Source organism: Mugil cephalus, chromosome 9 (assembly GCF_022458985.1).
Source record: "Mugil cephalus isolate CIBA_MC_2020 chromosome 9, CIBA_Mcephalus_1.1, whole genome shotgun sequence".
Classification (NCBI taxonomy): domain Eukaryota; kingdom Metazoa; phylum Chordata; class Actinopteri; order Mugiliformes; family Mugilidae; genus Mugil; species Mugil cephalus.
The window spans coordinates 1574307-1596336 of NC_061778.1; the positions used below are offsets into that span (position 1 = coordinate 1574307).

Below are 22030 nucleotides of genomic sequence, written 5' to 3' on the forward strand. Positions count from 1 at the left end.
GAACCACTGGCTTTTCTGACTCATATCTCCTTGTGATATTTCCTTCTACTGTCCTGTGATTTGATTCTGATTCATTTAGCAGCAAATTTAAAACCAGACTTTTATAAAAACTGTGAATGTAGCCTTTAAGACCACAAGGAGAGCATGCAGAAACAGTTTTGATTTGTTTTCAACTCTTTAACACTTCAAACTATCTCAAACTGTCTGTCTGCCTCTCAATATCTGGTAGTTATTTACAATTTTCTGCATGTTATACCATAAATGGCATCATATTGGCTGTAAAGTGCTGTAAAGTGATAGCTCAAACTGTGACGTAATTACGGTAATACAAAGAGCTCCAAAACGTGTGGCTTTAAAGGGTTAAACCCGATCCCTGATGTGCAGTAATTTTGCTAAATCATTTTCTTATGCAGCCGTGTCTTCATTTTAATGACACCTACGTCTTTACATCCTCGTGGCCTCCGGGCATTCTCTGCTAGTGTTTATATAAAGCGGAGGGAGGTCACATGCCTCGGAACACGGGAGGAAATACAGATGGCAAAGCACACGGTAGGGAACACTTATTAAACACATGGATGAATTAGCATACAGTCAAGTGTTAAGCACGCATAAATATGCATGAACTCAGTCCTGGGTTTGTACACGTACAGCATGGACTATGCACGCACTTAAAAACTCCACACTGCAGTCAAGTAGATGTCCCCTGATTTTATTAGAGCTGGAGAAGAGATGATCTACTGCCTCCTTCCGCCATTTTTAGCTGCTGCGTTTTACTTTGGGCTGTTTGTACTGACGCAGGTTATTGTTGTCTAAGAACCGGAGCACATTTTGAACAAGGCGATAAATCACCAGCCAGTTTACTTTTACGTTGCCATGTTTGAATGATCTCTGCTGGAGTCACTATGTTCAGTCGCTGAAACCTAACTGCCAGGCCTGTAGGTATCGGTACCTCTACGCTCTGCATTACTGAAGCAAAACGATGACAAATTGTTTGTGATTTGAGAGAATTTCTGCATTAACCCAGGCAACACATTTATATGCTGTGCAGAGTGGAGAGAACTTCAGCTGATATCAATTTATTGCAGCGACCTGAGTGGAAGCAGCTCTAAAAATAGAGCATTCATGGCCCTGCAGTAGAGAAACATTAAAGGTGTTCAATCCTCGACGTGTTCACTCAACTGATAACACGTCCTCTGAAAGACGCCTTATCTTATCTTTAAACTGTAATTAAAAGTGGATTATTACTTAACAGCACTGTAAAAGAGAGGCTTGAATGGCCTTTTAATGTGAAACAGATGTAGATGATGGTGTGTTTGAGTTCACATAGTTCTCCATGTTGATTTAAATCTTCATTGTTCTACACGCAGCAGGGAGAGCAGCTACTAATCATGTAATCATAGTCACAACACGTCCAGAGATGTGTGTGACACGTCTGATGAGAGCCTCATCCGAAGCCTGTCGTATCACACTGAGCTGAGACGCCCACTAGAGACTGGTTTCACCAGAGTTTTGAGAGATATTTTAAATCCCAGCTGACTTTCCTCTGCCACAGAACAGAATAGGACAGGAGCGCTTAGTCAAATGTTTGGACACACCTTCTCATTCTGTTCACTGGGAAGGAGTGTGCACACTGTAAAGAAACAGTGAGCAAACCATCATCAGCATAGAGTTGACCAAGATTACTGAAACCTCCATTTATCTGTGGATATTTTTCATGTTTTTAAATGCAGATTACTTCTTTTCTTGAGAGAACCTGGGAGGACCAAATGTTTCTTTACTTTTCTGCTCATTTCTTTCTGTTTTCTGTCTCCTGCTTCCATTTGGGATTTTTCCCCCCAGTTTTGACTCACTCCAGCTCCATGGGGTTAAAGTCTCCATGTTTTCAAGCTGTCCATCTTGTTTTTATCCTGAAGTAGTTCTGGTTTAGTTTGGACTAAAGTTTTGGGTCATTATCTTGCTGTAGGATGAAGCTCTGACCAACTATACCAGAGGAGACTGATGCTGCTCTAAAACGTTTAGTCCCTTTAGTGTAAATTCATGTCATTAACATGTGTGACAGTCTTTAAATCATCAAATTCAAATTGTCAGATTCAGACTTAAACTGGATGATATTTGGCTTCATAACTTGATGTGATCAGTGTCTCTGTTCATGACAGATTAGCATGAATCACTCTATTAACCCGCTCCAGCTGTTTGCGGAGGAAGTCCTGTCTCCATATCTGTGTTCTGGTTGAGTGCTCAGCAGATGAGAATGAATGTGGTGGATCCTCTGAGATCAGATAGAGCGCGTTCCGTCGTTACTTTAGTCCGTGCTGCTTCCGGGTAACGTCCACCTTCAACTGATAGCGTGTGGACGTTCATTATTCACAGACATATTGTCAGTGGACGGAAGATAAACGGAGCTCCATTAGAGGACGATGTCATGCTTTCATAGAGAACCTGACATCACAACTCTCTCCTGTATCACCACATATTCTCTGCTGTTAGACATTTATCTGTCTACTCGCACAGCCAAACATCTACCCACAATGCATCTGTCCACACAACTTTATTTGTCCCTTAGACCCAGAGCTCCATCCAGACATCATGCTGGTGCTATCCAGGACTCTGTTACAGCTGGTGCTGAACTCTGCAGCTCGTCTTTTTATCTTTTAGGAACATGCAAACGAGAGCACATTTCTCCCTTCATCATACTCCCAGTGAGATTTTAGTGTCTGACTGTCTCCTGGTTTCCCCTAGAACATGGTCTACGCCCAGAGGAGTTCGCCTCTGCACATTAGTTTGGGCCAGAGACTAAACGTTTTCAAATCCCTTCTTAAAATCTATTTAGTATTCTTTGACATTTCATTCGGTTTGAGAGCTACTGTTTTAGTTCCTTTTATTTGTTTGTGTTATATATTGCTTCACGCCTCGACTTCTCTGTACAACATTCATTGTTCTTCAATGTGCTTTATAAACGAACTGACAATTGAAATCTTTTGACGTACAGACAGAAGTTTGTGACCTCACAGGTCAAATGTCTCAGAAACACAACCAGCTGCAGGTTCCTCATCCTGAGTCTGTGTCGGCAGAAACTACTCACTCCAAACATTCCTCTGCATTTTGGATTCTTGTTTAAAGTAATGTTGTAAAATGATTGTTAGTCTCTTACCTTTCTGTCATCTGGTTGCAAGATCAATCCTTCCTGACACCTGAAACAGAGCAAAGTAGAAACGGGTTTAGTTATCATCGCGTAACTAAAGACGGCACAGACTTAGCTAGCTTTAGTTTTATGAGTCTGAGACACACACGATACTTAACTATAGCAGATATATTCATTGATGGATTATCACTAAGCATCGATCCAGAGAACAGATCCTGGGGGGGCCATTATTAGAGGCTACCATGTCAATTGATCAAAACGGATTCAATATTCAGGATATTTATTGTCATATGCTCAGTGAAAACAGCAGTTTATACCAGACAATGAAACAGACAATAATGACACTAAATAAATGATAGAAACATATACCTATCAGCCACAACATTATGACCACTGTCAGGAGAAGTAAATAACATTTAAACCATCTTGTGACAATTCAGTGTTCTACTGGGAAACTTTTGGACCTGGATGTTACTTAGACATGTAGCCCCCACCTAGATCAGATTAGGAACCCCCAAGGGACCCCCACAAGGGACCAATATTAGGAAGGTGGTCATAATGTTATGCCTGATAAAACCTATGAAGAGTAAATAAAAAAAGGTGCAAGAGAAATCTGTTACAGTAAAAAAAAAAAAAAAAAGTTTTTATTGTGCTACAGATTTAAATGAGGTTTTCACATGTAAAAAACAAACAGATCGTACAGACATGAGTCTGCAGAGTGCTGCACAATCAAAATAAGTGAGCCAGAATAAACACCAAATTGCAGCACTCAAACTGTAGCCTAAACAAATTACTGCACAGCTATCGCTCAAACATTTTTATTACAGCAGTTAGTGAGCGAGAGGAACGGGAGGAGCAGGAGGAAGTCATGAGTCAGATCTGATGTTGCCAGGATGTAGTTGAACCCACTGAGTCAACACGACACCAGTTCCCGTTTCATCCTTTTGCATTTGTTGCCAAACTGCATCTCTTGGTAATAAAGAAAAAAAATGCTGAAACCGAGCGAAACTCGGAGGCAAATGGATTCATTTAAAAGACGCAGAGGCGGCTGACAAATGGATGTCATCACAGAGGAGAAGGAATAAACGCCGGAAAAACAAAACTCGTCTCTGTAATTTATTCTGCTGTTTTTTGCCGTCTACATGTCTGCGTATCTGATAGATGACTTGGGAAGGCCCGGGAGAGATGAAGTGTGATTTTAGGAGACTTGAAGCAAAGAAACTGAGAGCAATTCAGAAAATGAGCAAAAAAATAGATTGATCAATCAGCTGTAAATACACAGCCCTGCGTCTCCACATCTTTTCACCGCTGTGTCTTCTCTCTTGAGCCGCCTCCTCCCGCTTCCCATCATTCTTCCCTTTCGTCAGTTTGCTCCTCGTCTCTTAACTTCACCTCCCTTGCGCCTGTTCCTTCCCTTCCCTTTCCTTATTTCGAAGGAAATCTCATCAGACAGTGCAGATTATCAAAAGCCTCCTCAGACCGCCTGCCTCTGAATGAAACTGGACTACTTGAGCTTTAAAAGTCAGCCCCATGCTTTGATCTCAAGATACCATCGCTACCATCACATAGTCGGCTGTCCATGTGTGTGTGTGCATGGGCTGTGGAGATGGTTTCACAAAAAGGAGAAAATCCTCAGAAGAGAGGACACACGGTGGCTCTCATTCTGAGAGGGAGCCAATCTGGGATTTGGATTTAAATGATGTTTGGTAAAGGTTAGGTGAAGCCTTCAGTGGGCAGGTGTATCAAGGAGGAATTACTCATCTGAAATGCCTCCAGGTACGGACTGAAGTGGAACTTTTTGCGAGTGTTTTCATCAGTCTGAGGCCCTGGCTGCCTCCACCTGCTGCAGGAAGTCAACCTTATTTGGGAGCTGCGCCCTCGGAGCACCTCGGTGACCCGCGAGAGGAGGTCCCATGTTTCACTTTCAGCTCAATTAATTATGACGGCAAACGCAGGCAGCAGTTAATCTGATAATGACCGTCCTCAGTGCATTTTTATAATTGAGCCATAAAACAACAGACAGAGCAGACCTTCAAGCATTTAAAAAATAAAACCCAAGAAATCCAAAAAGCAGTAGCAAACATATAAACTGTGATGGAGTGGATGGTCGAAGACAGAAAACACACTGAATTCTTTCAGATTGTGAGTATGAGTTTAAATAGTGGTAAATGTTGCCTACAGCCTGAACGCCACAGCGTTTTATTCCCTCTGGTATTCTTAGCATGACAGCTCAGATCTAACAGTGACAGCTGATATAAATGGAACCATTAGCACCGACTTCAGACAGTGAACGCCTTCCGACTAGTAAGAACAACAATCTGATGAGGAAGTACTCTTTTTTTTTTTAATTCTTGGATTTAATTGGAAATTCACATCAAAGATTCATCCCCGCTCTGCTGGACATTTATCTAAAAGATAAATTTAAAACCATCTACAGCTATAAACTGATCCTGCTTTAAAGTCACATTGTTTCCCACATGATGTGTTGCTCTGTATGACAGCTGCCTGGATGGAAAATCATCAGTACATACTTTCTTCCCTCAACATTCTTTACTTTCTCTTTCAAAGGGATTTTTGTGCTTACAGACATGCAGCAGTAGCAGAAAGTTAAGGCTGACATACTCAATGAGAAGTAGTGACGGGCATCGAGAACAGGTTCTTTAAAAGAACCAGTTCCAACTGGTTCAATTCATTGATATCATCAGCCTTCATGCTTATCGAATCCCCTTATCAATACTTCTTTACATCCCAGTCCAGATGGTGGCGGTAATCCACCTAAAAGTTGTTTGCCAACCACCATAAAACAAAGAAGAAGAATCTTTAAGTTGAAGAACGTCATTTATGTCGCCATGTGACGAGGAAGACGTGATGGCGGAGAGACTGAAACTGGCTTCACTTCACCAGAAGGGACTGTAACAGTGCTACTCATGCAGCACTGTAATTATAAGCAAGAGCGGCAACACCACCAGCATGAAGAAGCATTGGCATTAAATACAGAGACAGGCATGTGTTTGACAATCTCCGGTCAACAAGTGCAGCTGCCGCTAAGTCTCACCAGAGCAGCGCTAGTGAGGATCCATTTGCCAATCGATAATGGCATCAGTATTAATAAAATCTTATCGATGCCCATCCCCAACAAGAAGTGAGAAACTTGTTCTTGCAGCTTGTTCTCAACCAATCAAGTGGGCAGAAGTTTTTTTTCGTGTGGTGTTTGACAACTATTCTGTGATCGGTCAAAAATTGGAAGTGGGCGTGGTTAATGCAGAAAAGTGGAGATGCTAGCAGACATTCAGATGCTAATATTCACTGCTAATTCACTGACAATCTCTCCTAGGTAGAGATCATACTGTGTTCATGCTGAATGAACGGCATAATCTAATGGATACCGTCTTCGTAACGACTGGCCCACATCCGAAAATAATAAGAAAAATGCCTTTCGTCTGAAATCTCCCATGATGCTTAGCTCGTGTGACGTATGCTGCAGTGGGAGGGGGTCTACGAGGACTTCCCGGAGTGCAGCTCTTGAGTTTCTTGTGAAGTATAAATGACCTCACTAGAACACAGACATGCAGACAGCTGCTTGTCAATAAAGCATCTTCCAATCGGTATTGAGTCTGATCGTGGCATTTTTAAATTATCCGTACTGAGGCCTCAAGGCGGTTGACCAGAAAGAGTTATAAACTATAGAGATGCATTTTCTTTTCATTGGGGTCATCTTTACATTCTTTACAGTAGCCGCTAGCTACTTCATGCTTGAGTTTAGGATGCCACTGTGCACCAACACCTGCTACCACTGTACCATCCACCACCTATCACATAGTGTCTTAAAACCAGGCTGTGGTAGTTATCCATGCAAAAGCATAAAAACCATAGTAATGAGTCCCAGTCTGTAGCAGCCATCAGGTCAGCGTCCCCACATTAGCCTCCACAGCTGATCACAGCCAGGCCCCTACATTGTTGTGCAGTGAACACTGGTCACGGTTGTCTGATCTGGTTATCTGTATCCCTTACTCCATCTACACGAGCATGCAATGATCTCATTCTGTTATGAAACCCTCCACCATGTGCCGTCATTAACACTGAGGCTTTTCTAAAGATGATAGCGGAGAACAATCAGGGAGGTCTGAAAAGTTCAAGCTGACTTTGATGATAACTGAGGGAGGAGGGCAGGGGGGAGGGAAGGATTCTAGGAAGGGCCAATCGTCTTTTATTGTGTGGCTTTTTCATGTTTTTAAAATGAAGGTTGCTATGTGGGCTAATGGAATGCGGCAGGGAAAGTTTTTATGCTGATGATGGTGGATAGTTTCGAGTAGAAGTAAAGGAGTAAACAAGAGAAGTGCTGAGACATGAAAGCATTAGCATCGAGACCTGCAGACTGGCAGGTTTCACCTAGCACACACGATATACATTATATGCAATAGACACATCATATCACACCTGCATCTACACACAAGCACCTATGCACTCACACATACTCTCACATAGAAGTAAAGGAGAGAACACGGAGTACAACTGTGCCATTTGAATGTACTTTAAGTGAGTTTGCAGGAAGCCTCTTGCAGCCAGACTCAGATAATTCAATAGAGCATAATTGCTTCCCAACGGAGTGACTCCAGACCAAGCTTATCCCTGAAGAAAGTGAGTCCACAGGCAAAGTTTGGGGCTTTTTCATAGTATCCAGTCTAGTTTCCAGGTATTTGTGATGATAGATATTAGAGGTGCCAGGGCCGCCTGGTTCAACACAACAGCCAAGACTCCAGTGAAGCTCAGAGGGACGTGTTGACTTGGAGGCATCTAGTTTAAAAATAATAGAATTTCCTTTACAAGCTACATCTGCTTTAGAGACATTTAACCAAATATTGAAGTGTGTAGCTTAGACCTGAAGGTATCCTCAAACAACTTGTCTAATAAAAAAGAAAAGTGCATAATAATTATGCACATGTCTGGGACTGTGTATGAAATGTAATCTAACTTCAATTAGAAGCTGCTGAAGTTATGCACAAAACTACTCCATTAGCACAATTTCACTGCAGTCACAGCTTAGTCTGAGCACAGCGCCATCTATGGGGAACTTAGATCCAGACATTCTTTCAACAGCAACAGGAGGTCATCTTTAAAATAAACTTTAAAGAGCTTTGTGGCCTATTGAACATGCAAAATTGTTTTTATCCAACTACCTGGAGTCATTATTGCTAGCAGCTGTTAAGACGTCCTCTAATCCTCTTCAAACAGAAAGTGTAAGGGTCCATCTTCATTCCTGAGTAAACATAGCAAACACAGTCATTTGTTATTGAGTTACGACTTCATTTGCTGCTGCCTTAATCTTCTCAGTTTCTGTTTGAATGATGCCAGTGCTTGGCATTTGAGCTTTTTCCTTCTTTGAACCGACTGTGAGAACAGGAACAGCTCCATACAGGAATAAAGTGCCTGTGTTTGCTCAGAAACAACCATAGGTCTCCAGCCGGAACACATAACATGAATTAAGGCCTCAGAGTCCTCATGTTGTGGAAAAAAACACCCTGTGTACACTCCTAGTAAATGAAGGCTAAATAAATCCTTTTTTAAAGACCTGCATAATATGACAGAGGGCCACAACTGTGACTCATTACTATTATCATCCTGTCACAGCAGCCTGTCTCATGGCACCGCTGCAGCTAATTAACCCCCCTCACATCTTCACTGCTGATTATCTGTGGTTGGCTACGAGGCAGAGGAAGGCTCTTCAATAACATGTACATAAAAATACCAGCCTGTGCACATAGCTGTGCATCCACACCCGTCAGTAGCACAACTACTGATTATTATTCCATTATTTTATGACCTGTAGGATGATGTAAATCGTCTTCATATAGCTGTTGGTTTGCCGTGAACACTTCACACCACATGAATATTCAGAGCACTAATGAAGCTGGCTCTGGAGCTGGCAGATGAACAGGTGGAAGAGGACAGTGCAGAGTGTCTGTGACCACGTTTGAAGCTTAAATTTTAGTGTTTGACCATGCAGATGCACATAAAGACTTATTCATTAGAAGCGTGATGGATTTGGGGCTTTAAAACCGTCAGTGACTACAACTACACCCTCCGACAAGGAGCCGTGGCAGCATTTATGAGCGGGGAACAAACAGCAGCACGCAGGCGGCTGGGTTACTCTGAATGAATTCAAAATGTCACGGGCTGGACGCTGTTCATTCAGGTGTCGGCTTTTATGGCCTCGGTGTCGCCTGAGGAGAATAGATGTGACAGTCCTTCCCTCCATACACGCCTCCAGGTTGTGTCTCCTTCTCTAACCGCCCGGTATTCTTCCCTCATATGAAGTCCATCTGACTCTGTGGAAGAAATGCTGCAGGTCTGGGTAAACTGAGAGCTGGACTAATGAGACACAGAAAACTCACGCCCTCTTTATATTTCCCTTTTCTTTCTACATGATCATTTTATTGCACACTTCAGCAAACATGGACCACTTCCACGAACCCACAGACCCTTGGTTTAACATTAGTGGTGTTATATTTGCTGTCCAGGACTCGAGGGCTACCACAGAGTTCATATCAATCAATCAATTAATGAACCTTTATTTGACCCACAAATTTGAAAAATTACAGGAGAAAGAGTGATGCAGAGTGACATGACATGTGGGCGTTCTTAACTGGGCTCGTAATGTTTATACACTGTTTTTACATGTGGTGGATTGTAATGCCGCTATATAAATAAAATTGAATTGAATTGAATTGAATTGAATTGACTATGTTTGTTGTTGGGGACTGTGAAGGAAATTTAACATGTAATACTAACTCCAGCATACTCACAACACATCATGTATGGACTGTTCATTAATATGCACTGACCTGACTAAATAAACCAATAAAATAAATACAACTGAATAAATTAAATAATGGCAGCAGTGGACAAGGTCGTTACTGAGATCAAACGCTGCAATGCAACCTGAGGAACATCAGCAACTTTATGGTGCCTCATATTTCCTCTGCTCATACTTGGTGCTACTTGTTAAATTACCCAATAACATGAGAAGGAAAATGATCGCTCCTTTTTTTGAGCAGTTATTAAATGGCCGTGTCGGCTGCATAGGATTATTATTGCTTCAGTAATGGCACTTTTTGTACTTTTAATTAAGTTTTTAATGAACTTTAAGTCAAAACAGAAGTGTAATGTAGTAACATCCTCCTCCATTTGACTTCTAGCGAAATATAAATTCTTGCAATTAACTTCTGACCTCTCGCTGAGCTTCAAAAACTGCACCAGAGCAAAGTTTGGATGAAAAATATTAAGAAATGAGCCTCTTGTTTACAACAACACCCAATAAATATGGTAGGTAACAAAAGGAATTCAGTTGTGTTTCTACATCTATGAAGGATCTCAGTCATGCAGACCATGGTTTATACAAAAGAACTGAAACAAAGATGACTTGGTTCTTCTCATAAAGACGCTCTCGTCATGGCCCAACTCTTCACCGTCCGTTTACAACTAAAGACAATTAGGATCTTGGATGAAACATTTTCATAGAACCCAACAAGTCTTTTTTTTGACAGCTTCATGTTTTTGTTTCTACATGCATGATATTATTATCGCATCAGTGATGGCTCATTTTTCTCGTCTACTTTTAATTAAGTTTCTAATGAACTTCATGTAAGTGAAAGCACAACTTTAATGCAATAAAATCTGCCTCTATTAAACTCTTTCTTCTAATTAGATTTTTACTTAAGTTAAAGATGGGAATCCATCTCCTGCCATGTAATGTCTGGATTAGGGGGGTCAAACTCATTTTAGTTCAGGGGCCAGTTTGATCTCGTAAAGAGTATTAACCTGTGAATAATGACAATGAATAATGTTTCCCTTTGTTTTAGTTCAAAGAATACCATTATGAAAGTGTTTGCATTTAATGAACTGTACTATTAAAAAAACATATGACATTTCATAAGAAAAAGAAATGCAATTTCTGTTTAGTTGTAGGTCCCAGTGTTGTGTTATGTTTACAACTCTCATGTAAGTAAAACTGTGTGACACCCAAGAATGGCCGTTATTTTATTGGAAAAATTGCAGTTAATGTTTACAATGTAATCTTTGCACTTTGCAAATTCATCCCACCATGGGCCACAGTGAACCCTCTGAGGGGACACTTTTGGCCCACAGACCTTATGTTTGAAACCTGTGGTCTGGATGGTTAAAGAGGCCTGAGCAGATCCACATGCACGAGAATTTCCCCATTGTGGGATGAATAAAGACATATCTTATTTATCTTAAGAAAACCTGCTTCCCGTCTGAAAACACGAAAGTCATGTTTTACTAATATAATTAATACCCATCCTTCCATTATTTTTTTAATACATTTTCCAGTTGTATTAATGCCCAGAAAGCCTGAGGGTTAGGGTTACACTTTACACAACACGACAGCGCCCTAGATCTTTTTCCTTTTATCCTTCGCAGCCTATTCTCTTCTCTGCACGGCACACCTGTCCTCTCCACGTCCTCCTCTCCAGCACAGCCTGTTGACACCCACCATCCCCACACCACAGGTACAGCCTGTAAACTGAGTGCACTTTGTGTGTGAGAGAGAGTCAGGGTAAGTGGTGTGTTGTGAAAGCACCCATGCATGCTTGAGCGTGTGTGTGTGTGTGTGTGTGTGTGTGTGTGTGTGTGTGTGTGTGTCACATTGATTCTGTGTTGATTTCTTCCATCTCTTCCTCATGAATGATTCAACACACTCCAAATAAGAAATGGTCTTTCTCTCTGACCACCACACTTTCCATCTATAAAACCTCTCCCACACAGACCAGAGAAGACTCCATCTCCCATGACACATGCCACTTTGGGAGCGTGCATGAATGTATTTGTGGAGTAGCTATGCGTGAGCCTCCAACCTTCAACCAAATGACAACGTGTGTTTCAATTTTGATTAATTTGCTGTAAATCCAGTCTGAGACAATGCAACTAGCAGATTATAAAGGCTGCCAATTAAAACAGAATTTGTGTTGTAGAATGGATAATAAATACACACTGGAAGCTTTGACTGTACATGAAGATGGACCTAATATGGTCAAAGAGGTGGAGCATGAGTGATGCTGAGGCTTAAGACAGCTAGCAACCTGCACAGACACACTTACCACAAAAATCACACCATTAAATGTGCCTAACCTCGACATAATTTTAAACATGTGATGTGTATAAAAATTCTCACGTGTGCAGTTGTCACTTAAAAACTGTTTTTGTTTTTTGTGTTTTCCAGACTGTAAACACATTTATTTGGCTGTAATGTTGGGATTTTTAACTTGGAGCTGCATGAGGATTGACTCACTTTTGGAGTCAGTCCCCAGTGGACATTAGAGGAACTGCTTCATGTTTCAGACCAAAAGACTGTAGAAAAAAAATGAGTTCCTCGCCTTTGTCACGCTGACTCTGGTATCGTATGGATGTGGACAGCGTTTAAATCCAGAGTCTGTTCTGTCTGAGAGTGGAGCCAAGTCATCAATGACCCACCTACACATCCTCCTCCAGACTCACTGGTGATTCGTCATTAGTAGGCTCTGCTCTGTTTATTTAATTTTTCCTACTCTCACAGAACCAATGGGACAGCTTCATGCAGCGGTTGTCAATGGCAATTGTCAATCACCATGATGTCACATCCTGTATTTATAGCATCAAATAAATAAAACCAAACATCAGAAAAGACTCTTGAACATACAGCAGCGCCCAAAATGACAGAAACCATCAGAAACTGTACTTTAGTGTACAGGTAAAAAGCAGGGGGAGGAGCTTATGACCTGCACCATAACCAGCCACCAGGGGGAGCTCCACATGCATTGGCTTTACTTTAAACCGGTCATTCAGCCCTGGAGATTGTTGCCATGTTGGAAGCAATTAATATCTTATATTCGTATATAACTCCTCTCCTTTTATCCACCCATACAGCAGTTTGTATCGATGACGTTCAAATGTATAAATACACATAAAACATAACAAACTTGTTGTCTGCGTTCAACCCATCTAACTGAGCACGTCTGGAGCAGTGTACACGGCGCCCAGGAAGCAGTTTGGGGTGTTTAGGTGTTTACTCAAGGCACCCCAAGCCACTGACATAGTTGGGGCATCACAGTCTGAAAGCTGCTTCTCTAAGCACCAGGCCACAGCTGGGTGTGTGCTGGTGCGTCTGTGTGTCTGGGGCTGATCAAGGAGGTGGCCTGAGGCTGTGACCAGATCAGATTGTGTTGGCGGTGCACAGCAGAGAGCAGCAGCGATCAGAAGGAGATGCTCAGCCTTAATCTGATTGTGGCTTTAAAACTGCACACTCGACTGGCTGGAAAACCCTGAGAGGGAAGTCAGGGACTGCAGGGCGGCATGGGCACATGAGCAGATGGAACAATAAGAAGTGTATTTTTGTAGAATAAAACCATTTATTATGAATCCATGGACTACCAATTTGTCTATTTGGTTGCTCTGTAGCCTGATTTAATAAAGATGAGCACTGAATCAGATCTGTGGTTTGACTGTTGGCTCTCATACATGACACACATCCTCATGTGATGTTTAAATGCAAGTCAGCCTACATGGGCTTGTGTTCCACCTGTGTGTGTGTGACAGAGGAAAAGATCAAAACAATGAATACATTTGTGGTGTTAATAAGACTGGGCGTCGCCGAGGTGTAAATAAATAAATGAATAATAAACACTATGAATAAGATTACTGGTTTAGCAGACAGTAGGATCTCATGACTACAATAAAAGTCAGTTAGAAGGAACTGGAACAACATCACACTTGAGCTGTACAGGTCTAAAGAACCAAACAACACAAAAAGCTGATGCAAAGTCACCTTAACTCAAAGATTCTGCAGCATTAGGTCGTTTTCAATCCACTGCAGTTCAGCTAATTATACTAGAATCAATGCAGCTTGGAGCGGCCACCAATAGCAGCACTCAGTCACTGGACTGTTAGCCACTGATGAGACTTTCTATCTTGTAGTGAGGCTGCACTTTCAGCAGTCTTCACAGAAAAGGAAATGTACAGTCCGACATGTTTGGGTTGTTCCTGATAACCACCCAGGAGAACAGCGTTAAGACGTGTCCAGGAAGGAGTTCTCCAGTAACTGTTTAGCAGACGTGTTACATGCAGTGAAACGCCATCTGAAGGGATGAGGTTGGTGAAGTGTGGTTGATGAAAATATGCAAAATTACAGGGAAAACCGTAGATGCAGATTAGTGCATCTACTCACAATTTGTACATCACTCAATGAGAACCATAGCCTCGACTCCAGCCAGACGTCACCAGCACGCGAAATCTCTGCAAGTTGGAACCGATTCTGCTGATGCTGCAAAGATCTGCAGGGCCGATTTAATCATTTGGGCGGGGCTTAATGTGGTGATGGACAGAACAGTAACAGCTACGTGTTTATCTGAGGACTATCCAAGCACATGCAGAGGTTTATATAGATATGAACTCGAGAAGCCAGCGTCCCACTGAATGACTTCCTTATGCAATAGTTACCACTATATTTAATAAGAGATGAATGAAAACCAGGACATGACCAGAATACCTCCACAGTTCCAGTATCTCTGACTGCAGCTGAGCCTCCCAGAGAGCCGGGCGTTTTCCTGTGTGGCGTACGGGAGCCCTGTCAGAGGTCGTGGGTTCACAGAAGCAGCATGAACACAACTGACAGGTCAAAATAATCTCCTGTTGCTCACCAGAAAATGCCGATGGAGGCGAGGAGGAAGCCGGAGCACCCACAGGGCATAAAATGAATAGTTTAATTTCAGCAGGAGACGAGAGTGGACAGCGGAGGTGAGAGACTCAAACAGTAAAAGAGGGAAGTTTTTCTCCACAACTAATGGTGTGAGTCACATTTAAATTTAAAAAACATGTTACCAAAACAGGGCCACACTGGTGAAAACCTCGGGGACTAAGCAGAAACATTAAGATCGTTTTGCGGCCCATATTTTAGCTTAATATGCCAGATGGTGGGCTGTTACCCCCCTCCATTAGACCCTGATGGATACAGTGATCATTGGGATACATTGCTTCCCCAATGCCATTTGAATGTTTCCCACTAATTTCATTTTAAATGCTATTTTTTTTTATTAATCATTGCCATTTTATTGTCCCTTTTAAGTTCCTCCCTGCAGCCAAATGCAGCGCAATCAGCCGGCCTGTTTACTGATTTAGACTGAACCATTAACAGGACACATCTACTGTTTAGCTTCAGGGCTGGCTCCAGTTCAGCCGAGTCCCAATCCACCTGCAAACTCATCAAAGCAGCAGCGCTCGCTTCAGCGCACACAGAAAAAAGCTGCTGCAGCCACCTCAGCACACGGAGCAAAGGCCAGAGCAGCGAGGGGAGGCAGCGCGGTCGAAGGGGACGAGCACAAGGTGAAGTTTTAAAAAGGGAAACTAGAGAATGTAGGTGACCCCTGCGTGACTCCTGAAAGATGCACTGAAACAAAGAGCTGCTCAGTCAATATCTGCCCCAGAGAAAGACAGTGGGAAATTAATGACGGTTTAGAAATGTTCTCACCAGCTGCATAATCACACAGAACTAGAAGGTGGACTTGAGCTTCAGTGCAAACACTAATCAACATGGACTGGACAAATAATTTTGTTATGCCAGTAGGTCTTAGATGTATTCCTTACATGTTTTCAAGGAAGTCTACAGATTCAGAATATTCCAAAATCAGTTTTCAAATATTAGCTTCCAGATGCAAAATACTGATTCCTTCTCACAGGCAGCCCTCCTTGTTTGACTATATTTATCTATGTGGAACTCAAACTTTGATTTGGAAACCTCTGAGATTTCACAAAATGATCCAAAACAAAGAAAGGCAGAAAAATCTTCCCATAAAAACTGTTTCTCCATCAGTGCATTAAAACAGTGACACCACAAAGCTCTCACGAGAAAGAAAATCATTAGGGGCTGACTAATTCCTGAACAACCGTTAGCGACTCATATGGCTGAAATGTCATCAGCCTGGAATAACAATTAGAATATGAGTCTGGTAACACACCATCTGGATTTCATCATGTTTCAGCTGATATAGAGAGAAAAGAAGCTCGCACCATTTAGTTGTAAACTAATTTAATTGTCGGTGCTCAGATGAAGTTCGTCTTCTCTCTGCCCAAACTATTTGATCGGTCCAGCAGATCTTTGCAGAAGAAGAATCAGCTTAAAGATGTGTGACAGTGGCTGATCCATGTTGACAGCAGTGGTGATCAGATTAGTTTTTGCATCAACTCCAGGTTTATGTGGTGGAGAAACTGGTGTTCCTGTTGTTTACTACATAATGTCAGTATAAAGTATTTAGCAACGTCCAAAGCAACCTACCTCCAGGAAACGATATGATGTGACCGTACACTTTAACTTTAAGGATGTGTGCCCAGGACACAGGTGGAGTTTGTTACTGATACAGTTGGTCTGTGTTTGGAGTGGAGCGCTGGGTCCTCGGCTCGTGTTAAGCTGCCAGAATCAGAGGTGATAGTAATCAGATCAGTGCTGTTAAAGGAGGTCATATTACTGTGATACTGCTCCTGTGTGTTTCTGGTGGGCTCCTAACCCGACGGGGAGAGCATGATTTAAGGAGCCCGAGGCCCAGTGTGACAGCGAGTTTATTCCATTTGTGTCTCGACTCGACCCGCAGAAGAAACCCAGGCCTGCAGGCATCTCTGCAGGAGCAAAGCCCTAACCTGCTGAATCCTTCCGCTTACTAGAGCATCCCGTATGCTCTCACAAACACATCCTCCAGCACCATCAGATGGATCTGTACGCGACAGCTGTACACCAGCAGCAGCTCTCTGTGGAAATGTTCCTACTCCTCCCCTCATAAGTGAATATCACGTGGCAGGCTGAGCTGCAGGGCATCACCCCCGGAGCTGCAGTTGAGAGGGATTCCACGTCTTCATCAAGATGTAAGCTTTCATTTACTTTATTACACAGGGAAGCAGCAGATGGTTATTTTCATTATCATCTACACAGATATTAAATATTTCTTCATAAAAGTTCAACTAATCCAACAGCCAAAGAGCTGAATGATGAGAGATCCAGAAAGATGATCCCTGAGACATGGATTAGGCCAGATACCTCAGAGTATAACTGGATTATCAGCTACAATTAAATACATGTCACAATTTTATCTACCATACTTGGAAGCCTGGAATCAGTAAATGTTTGGTAGTTTTCAGGCCTCTCAGTTGTTTAAATGTCCCATCTAAATGTACCTTAGATGGACATTCTTCAGATATTTGTGTATGAATTGCTCCTTGCTTTGTGCAAATGGCACCAACCCAACGCCAAGACAAAGGGGGAGGAGGGCTTTCTACATCACATGTGTGCTTTTTCTGCATGGGCTGAGAGCTAGCGGCTGGTGTCTGGGAGCAGACTCCAGTGGTGGCTCAGTCCGGGTCACCAGTAAATGCAGGTGGCTTTGTTGTTGTTCAGAGAGCCTTCCAGGTGGGACAGCGGGGCGCTGCTTCCGCATCACATCCTCAATCCCAAACTACGGGTCAGGCACAGAGCTGCTGATGGGTTCCAGCCTAAAAGCCGTGCAGAAACACACGAAAACCTGCCCAAAATATAAGAGACCTTCTGCTCAGTACTTTAACCACCCAGGCTGCTTACACCAGTGAAGCCATCAGGAAAAACAAGGCACTGGAAGCACGGAGCTCATCCAGAAACAAACCGCAGCAGCCGACCACTACAACTACTCACATCTAGCTAGTGTGAAGCTTTTGGAGACACAAGCAGCACACACATAAAAAAAAAAACACCCAAATGATCCCAAACCAGTACAAATCCCCCCCACCCACCAACTCTATTAACACCTGCTGATCAAAAGAAACCGGACGTGAAACTGCATGTTCTGGTAACACTAGTGGTCATTCACACGTTAATCATTTAAAAAACGACCAGCATTAAAGGAGTGTGTCATCGTGCTAATACCTTCAGCTGTGTGTTTGAATCTATTTACATGCTGAGTTTCAAGAAATAAACCGCAGAGACCAGAGCGAGCGGAGCAGAGCAGCATGTGGCCGACAGCGGCGGTGAAGGAACTTCCCCTGGTCTTCGTTCTCTTATCATCTCGGAGACAAAGCTGGTCACAGTTTGACAACATTATGATCATCCAGCGAGCGCTGACAGGATTACCACGTCCACCCACTCTGCTCCCACCACCAGTTACGTCACGCCACTCTGTGATATTATAGGAGATCAAACTCTGTGGTGATACAAACAGAGGATATCACATGAGGGTTTTGGAACCGCTGCCAAATGTGCACTTTGAGAGGAGATGACGCTTATGAAGAGCGCTTTGTGTCAGCTTCTTATTGCTGGTCAGGAGAGAGGGAAATAAATAAAGAAATAAACAAATAAGAGTAGAGGAAGAAAGAACACAGAAGATGACAGAAGAAAAAGAAGAAGTGTGCACAAAATAATGAGGAGGAGATTGAAGAGAGGCAGAGGAAGATGAATTAAGGATGAGGTGCAAGGAAGGAAAGAAAGAGAAGAAGAAGAAAAGTGTTTTATAAGAAAGGATGGCAGATTTTAAGCCTGACACCAGCACTGCTCATTTGAATAACATTAAGTTTCGATGACTCACAACAGCACCTATACACAGTTCAGAAAAAAAAAAAAAAGATATATAAAATTCATTATTTACAGGTAACTGTGAATAAATATTCTGTGTGTTTAGTGTAGTTGTTTTGCGTTTAAGAATCTGGGGCTTGTTCCAGAACCTGGTTGTGGTTTCCTTGTTTTATTGCTTGTATGGAGATGTGACGTTTGAGCCCGTGATGATGACACACAGGGGAGTTTGTGTGACTTTCAGCATTGCAGTGTGTGATTTGAATCACGTAATATTTCCAACCCGGAGAGGTTGAACAATGACGTGATGAAGAGAGGAATGTGTGTCACATGTTTCTGTTCTCTGCAGTCGGGACTGAGGGCAGAGGTTTAGAGTCCTGGTCCTGGTCCTGGGACTGGTCACCTCACAGCTCTGTTCAACCACAGATCGGACTCTTCTTCCTCCTCTTTCATCATCTTCTGCTGTTCCTGTTTTTACCAACTTCATTATCTGACCTTTCATCGCTTTAAATGACATGGAAGGAACAGGAAGTGAAGCAGATTTTTTTCTAAAGTAACCATTTATTTAATGCTTCAATTATTAGCAGATGTGTTCGTCTTTCTATGGATCATTATCAGACCTTTTTCTTTCCTGCATTTCCTGCATGTGTTAACTATTTTAGCTACAAAACTTGTGGTGTCATTTCCTTTATAATGATGGTTTATTTTCCTCAGATTAAACCGCTGTTCTTCCCTCTGGTGTTGTTGTACATTATGACCTTTTGCCTTTCCTCCCCTAGTTGCCAGATTCTGTTACCTTCACATCCATCTCTAACTTTATTTCGTTCCTTAGTGACCTTCAACCACCTCCCTTCTGTCTCCTCCTCCTCCGTCTCAAACCTTTGTGGCGTTTCTTCCCTCCGCAGGCGAGAGGTGACACGGAGCAGACAGCGGGAGGGAGGAGGCGGGGGGTGGGAGGGGATGACGGTTATGACAGGAACAATGAAGCCAAACAAGACGGGATGAGAGGCGAGGAGAGAGATGAGATGTGGAAGACGACAGGAAGAATATCACTTTACGCTGAGAAACAGAAACCTCAGGCAATCATCTCATGGAAGAGGAGGAGGAGGAGGAGGACGAGGAGGACGAGGAGGAGGTAAATGAAGGGTGGAGGGTTAAAGAGAAAACAAACGTGAAAAGAGGGAGAGGAGTGGTGAACTCTGCAGCCTCCCATTAAATAATTAAGTCTCTTTCTTATTCAAACATCAGGCTGGGTGATCTGGAAAGGAGAAGCAGAGAGGAGGTGACAGATGTAAGTGGGTGGTCAACAGGAGGCTGAGAGCGGAGGTGTTGATGGGGGAGGAAACAAATGAAGCACACAGGAAACCGGGAGTCTTGACTTATAGAAAACGAGGTGGAAAGCTGCGGGTAAAGAACACGTAACGAGAAAAAAATATTTCAGTTGTGTCGACAAAACTCAGAAATTAAAAGGAACGAGTGGGGTTTATAAAAGTGAAATAAGACAATGATGTTTTATTTTATTTTTGTCTACAAGAATCTTTAAGCTCAGCAAAAGTAATTATTTCAAATCTGTTTAGTTTGTAGTTTTCAGTATAGTCCAACCTTAGTCCTTCAGCACTGGGGGGTCAAGCTCATTTTAGTTCAGGGGCTTGACTTCAAGTGAGTCCAGTAACAAACAGCATAATAGCCTATAAATAACAACAACACAAAGGAACAACCTGCTGTTGTGGTCGGACATAGAGAAAGTAGCATATTTTATTGAATATGACAGAGCTGGACAGAGACGAGGAGGCTAATGAGTCCATGACGTCTAGATACGCAGAGATGATAGCAGGAGATGCCTTAACAAAACATCAGTGAAGGCGGTGCCCATGTGGAAACTCCAGTGATGTGCCACACACCGCCTACTGCTATTGGCTAGGCTAGTTAGCCGGTAGCTGACCGCTAGCCTGCTGGTCAGTTTTTCAGTTGGACTGTGTTTCTAAATGTGTTATTCCTCGAATCTTGGCACAAAGGATTGTAACATCTCATCCTGTGTAATAATGAATGCAAAGAAGAATAAGTGCCTTATAAAAAATATTTAAATTTAATGAACATTTATAATTCATTTCACAGCACATCTTATGAATTATTTTTGCACCTGCTTGCTGTTTAGTTCTGGGTGTTAGTCAGGACTTTTATTGGAAAATTGCAGATAAATTCTTGAATTCGTGCTTGGACCCTCTAGCAGGCTGGTTGTGGCCCGCGGGTCGTATGTTTGACTCCCCTGCTTTAGAGGGTCGCCCTGCCCCAGATGACACAAGGCAACTAACACGTGTGTAGCTTGTTAAATTGTTGCATTATAACACACGACACAGTATGATAGAAACTCCAAATTACCCCTTAGATCATTATTTATTCATTTTCTGCACCTCTTGTCCTCTGCAGGGTCGTGGGGGGGGGTCTATCCCAGCTGTCATTGGGAGAGAGGTGGGGTACGCTCTGGTCTTCAGTCTATCTCAAGAACAACACAATGCTGCCCCTCCCCTTGTAAAAATGGGGGGATAAAGGTTCATGCACGTCGCTTTAAATATTGCTTTATGAATCATATGCAGCACAAAGCTGAAATTGTGATGCCAATTTTGAATTATTATTATAATAATATCAACAGATTTATGAGTCAGTCCATGGCAGCCACTTAGTTAAAATGTGGCTTGGCCCAGCTTCCAGGCTGCATCAAATGGACTAGCTGATGCTCAGGCTAAGATAATCAATGTAACAGCCTCACCAGTTCACTTCCAGTATTAAGAATGCAAACACAAGGAATCTAAATAACACTAGTGAGTACTTCAACGTTTCCATCACAGGTGTGAAAAGTTAAAATGTGACTGGGGACAACGATGAAAAGATGAAACAAAGCAGACCACCTCCAGACAAAGACTTAAGCTAACTTCCTGGCACGCACGTCGCTGCTGTCAAACAACCGGCCGAGAGGGAGTTCCCAGCACGCTGCAGGAACCAACAGTGCATCTCAAAGCAGCCAGAACCAGAATCAATTCTTAACGGGAGACAGAGGGGGAGAGAGAGAGAGGGAGAAAGGGAAGGACAGAGCAGGAAATGGAAGCAAAAGAGAAAGAAAGGGAGATGCTGTAGTGGACGAGTGTGACCAATCGACAAAGCAGTGACAGAGGAGGATACGCAGCTCGTCTCTGCGCTTCCTCTGAAGGCCTCTTTCATTTCTTTCATTTCTTACTGGGTCATATTCACATCAAAGCATCTGAGTCTGTCTGTTTGGGAGCGCGTGGGTGAGTCCTGTGTGCGTTTCTGTGTGTGTGTGT

At 42.7% G+C, this 22030-nt stretch overlaps 1 protein-coding gene across 3 annotated transcripts in view; it reads right to left on the bottom strand.

Annotated features, from left to right (window-relative positions):
* The window catches only part of si:cabz01090165.1 (uncharacterized protein LOC100333421 homolog), a 295771-nt gene that overhangs the window by 227066 nt on the left and 46675 nt on the right, over positions 1-22030 (bottom strand). For 2 of the 3 annotated variants that reach the window (XM_047594882.1, XM_047594880.1), the window contains exon 2: positions 3152-3191. The gene's annotated coding sequence lies outside the window, so the exon portion shown is untranslated. Of the gene's footprint in view, positions 1-3151; positions 3192-8319; positions 8400-22030 lie in introns of all 3 variants that reach the window. The other variant, XM_047594881.1, reaches the window with a different exon arrangement.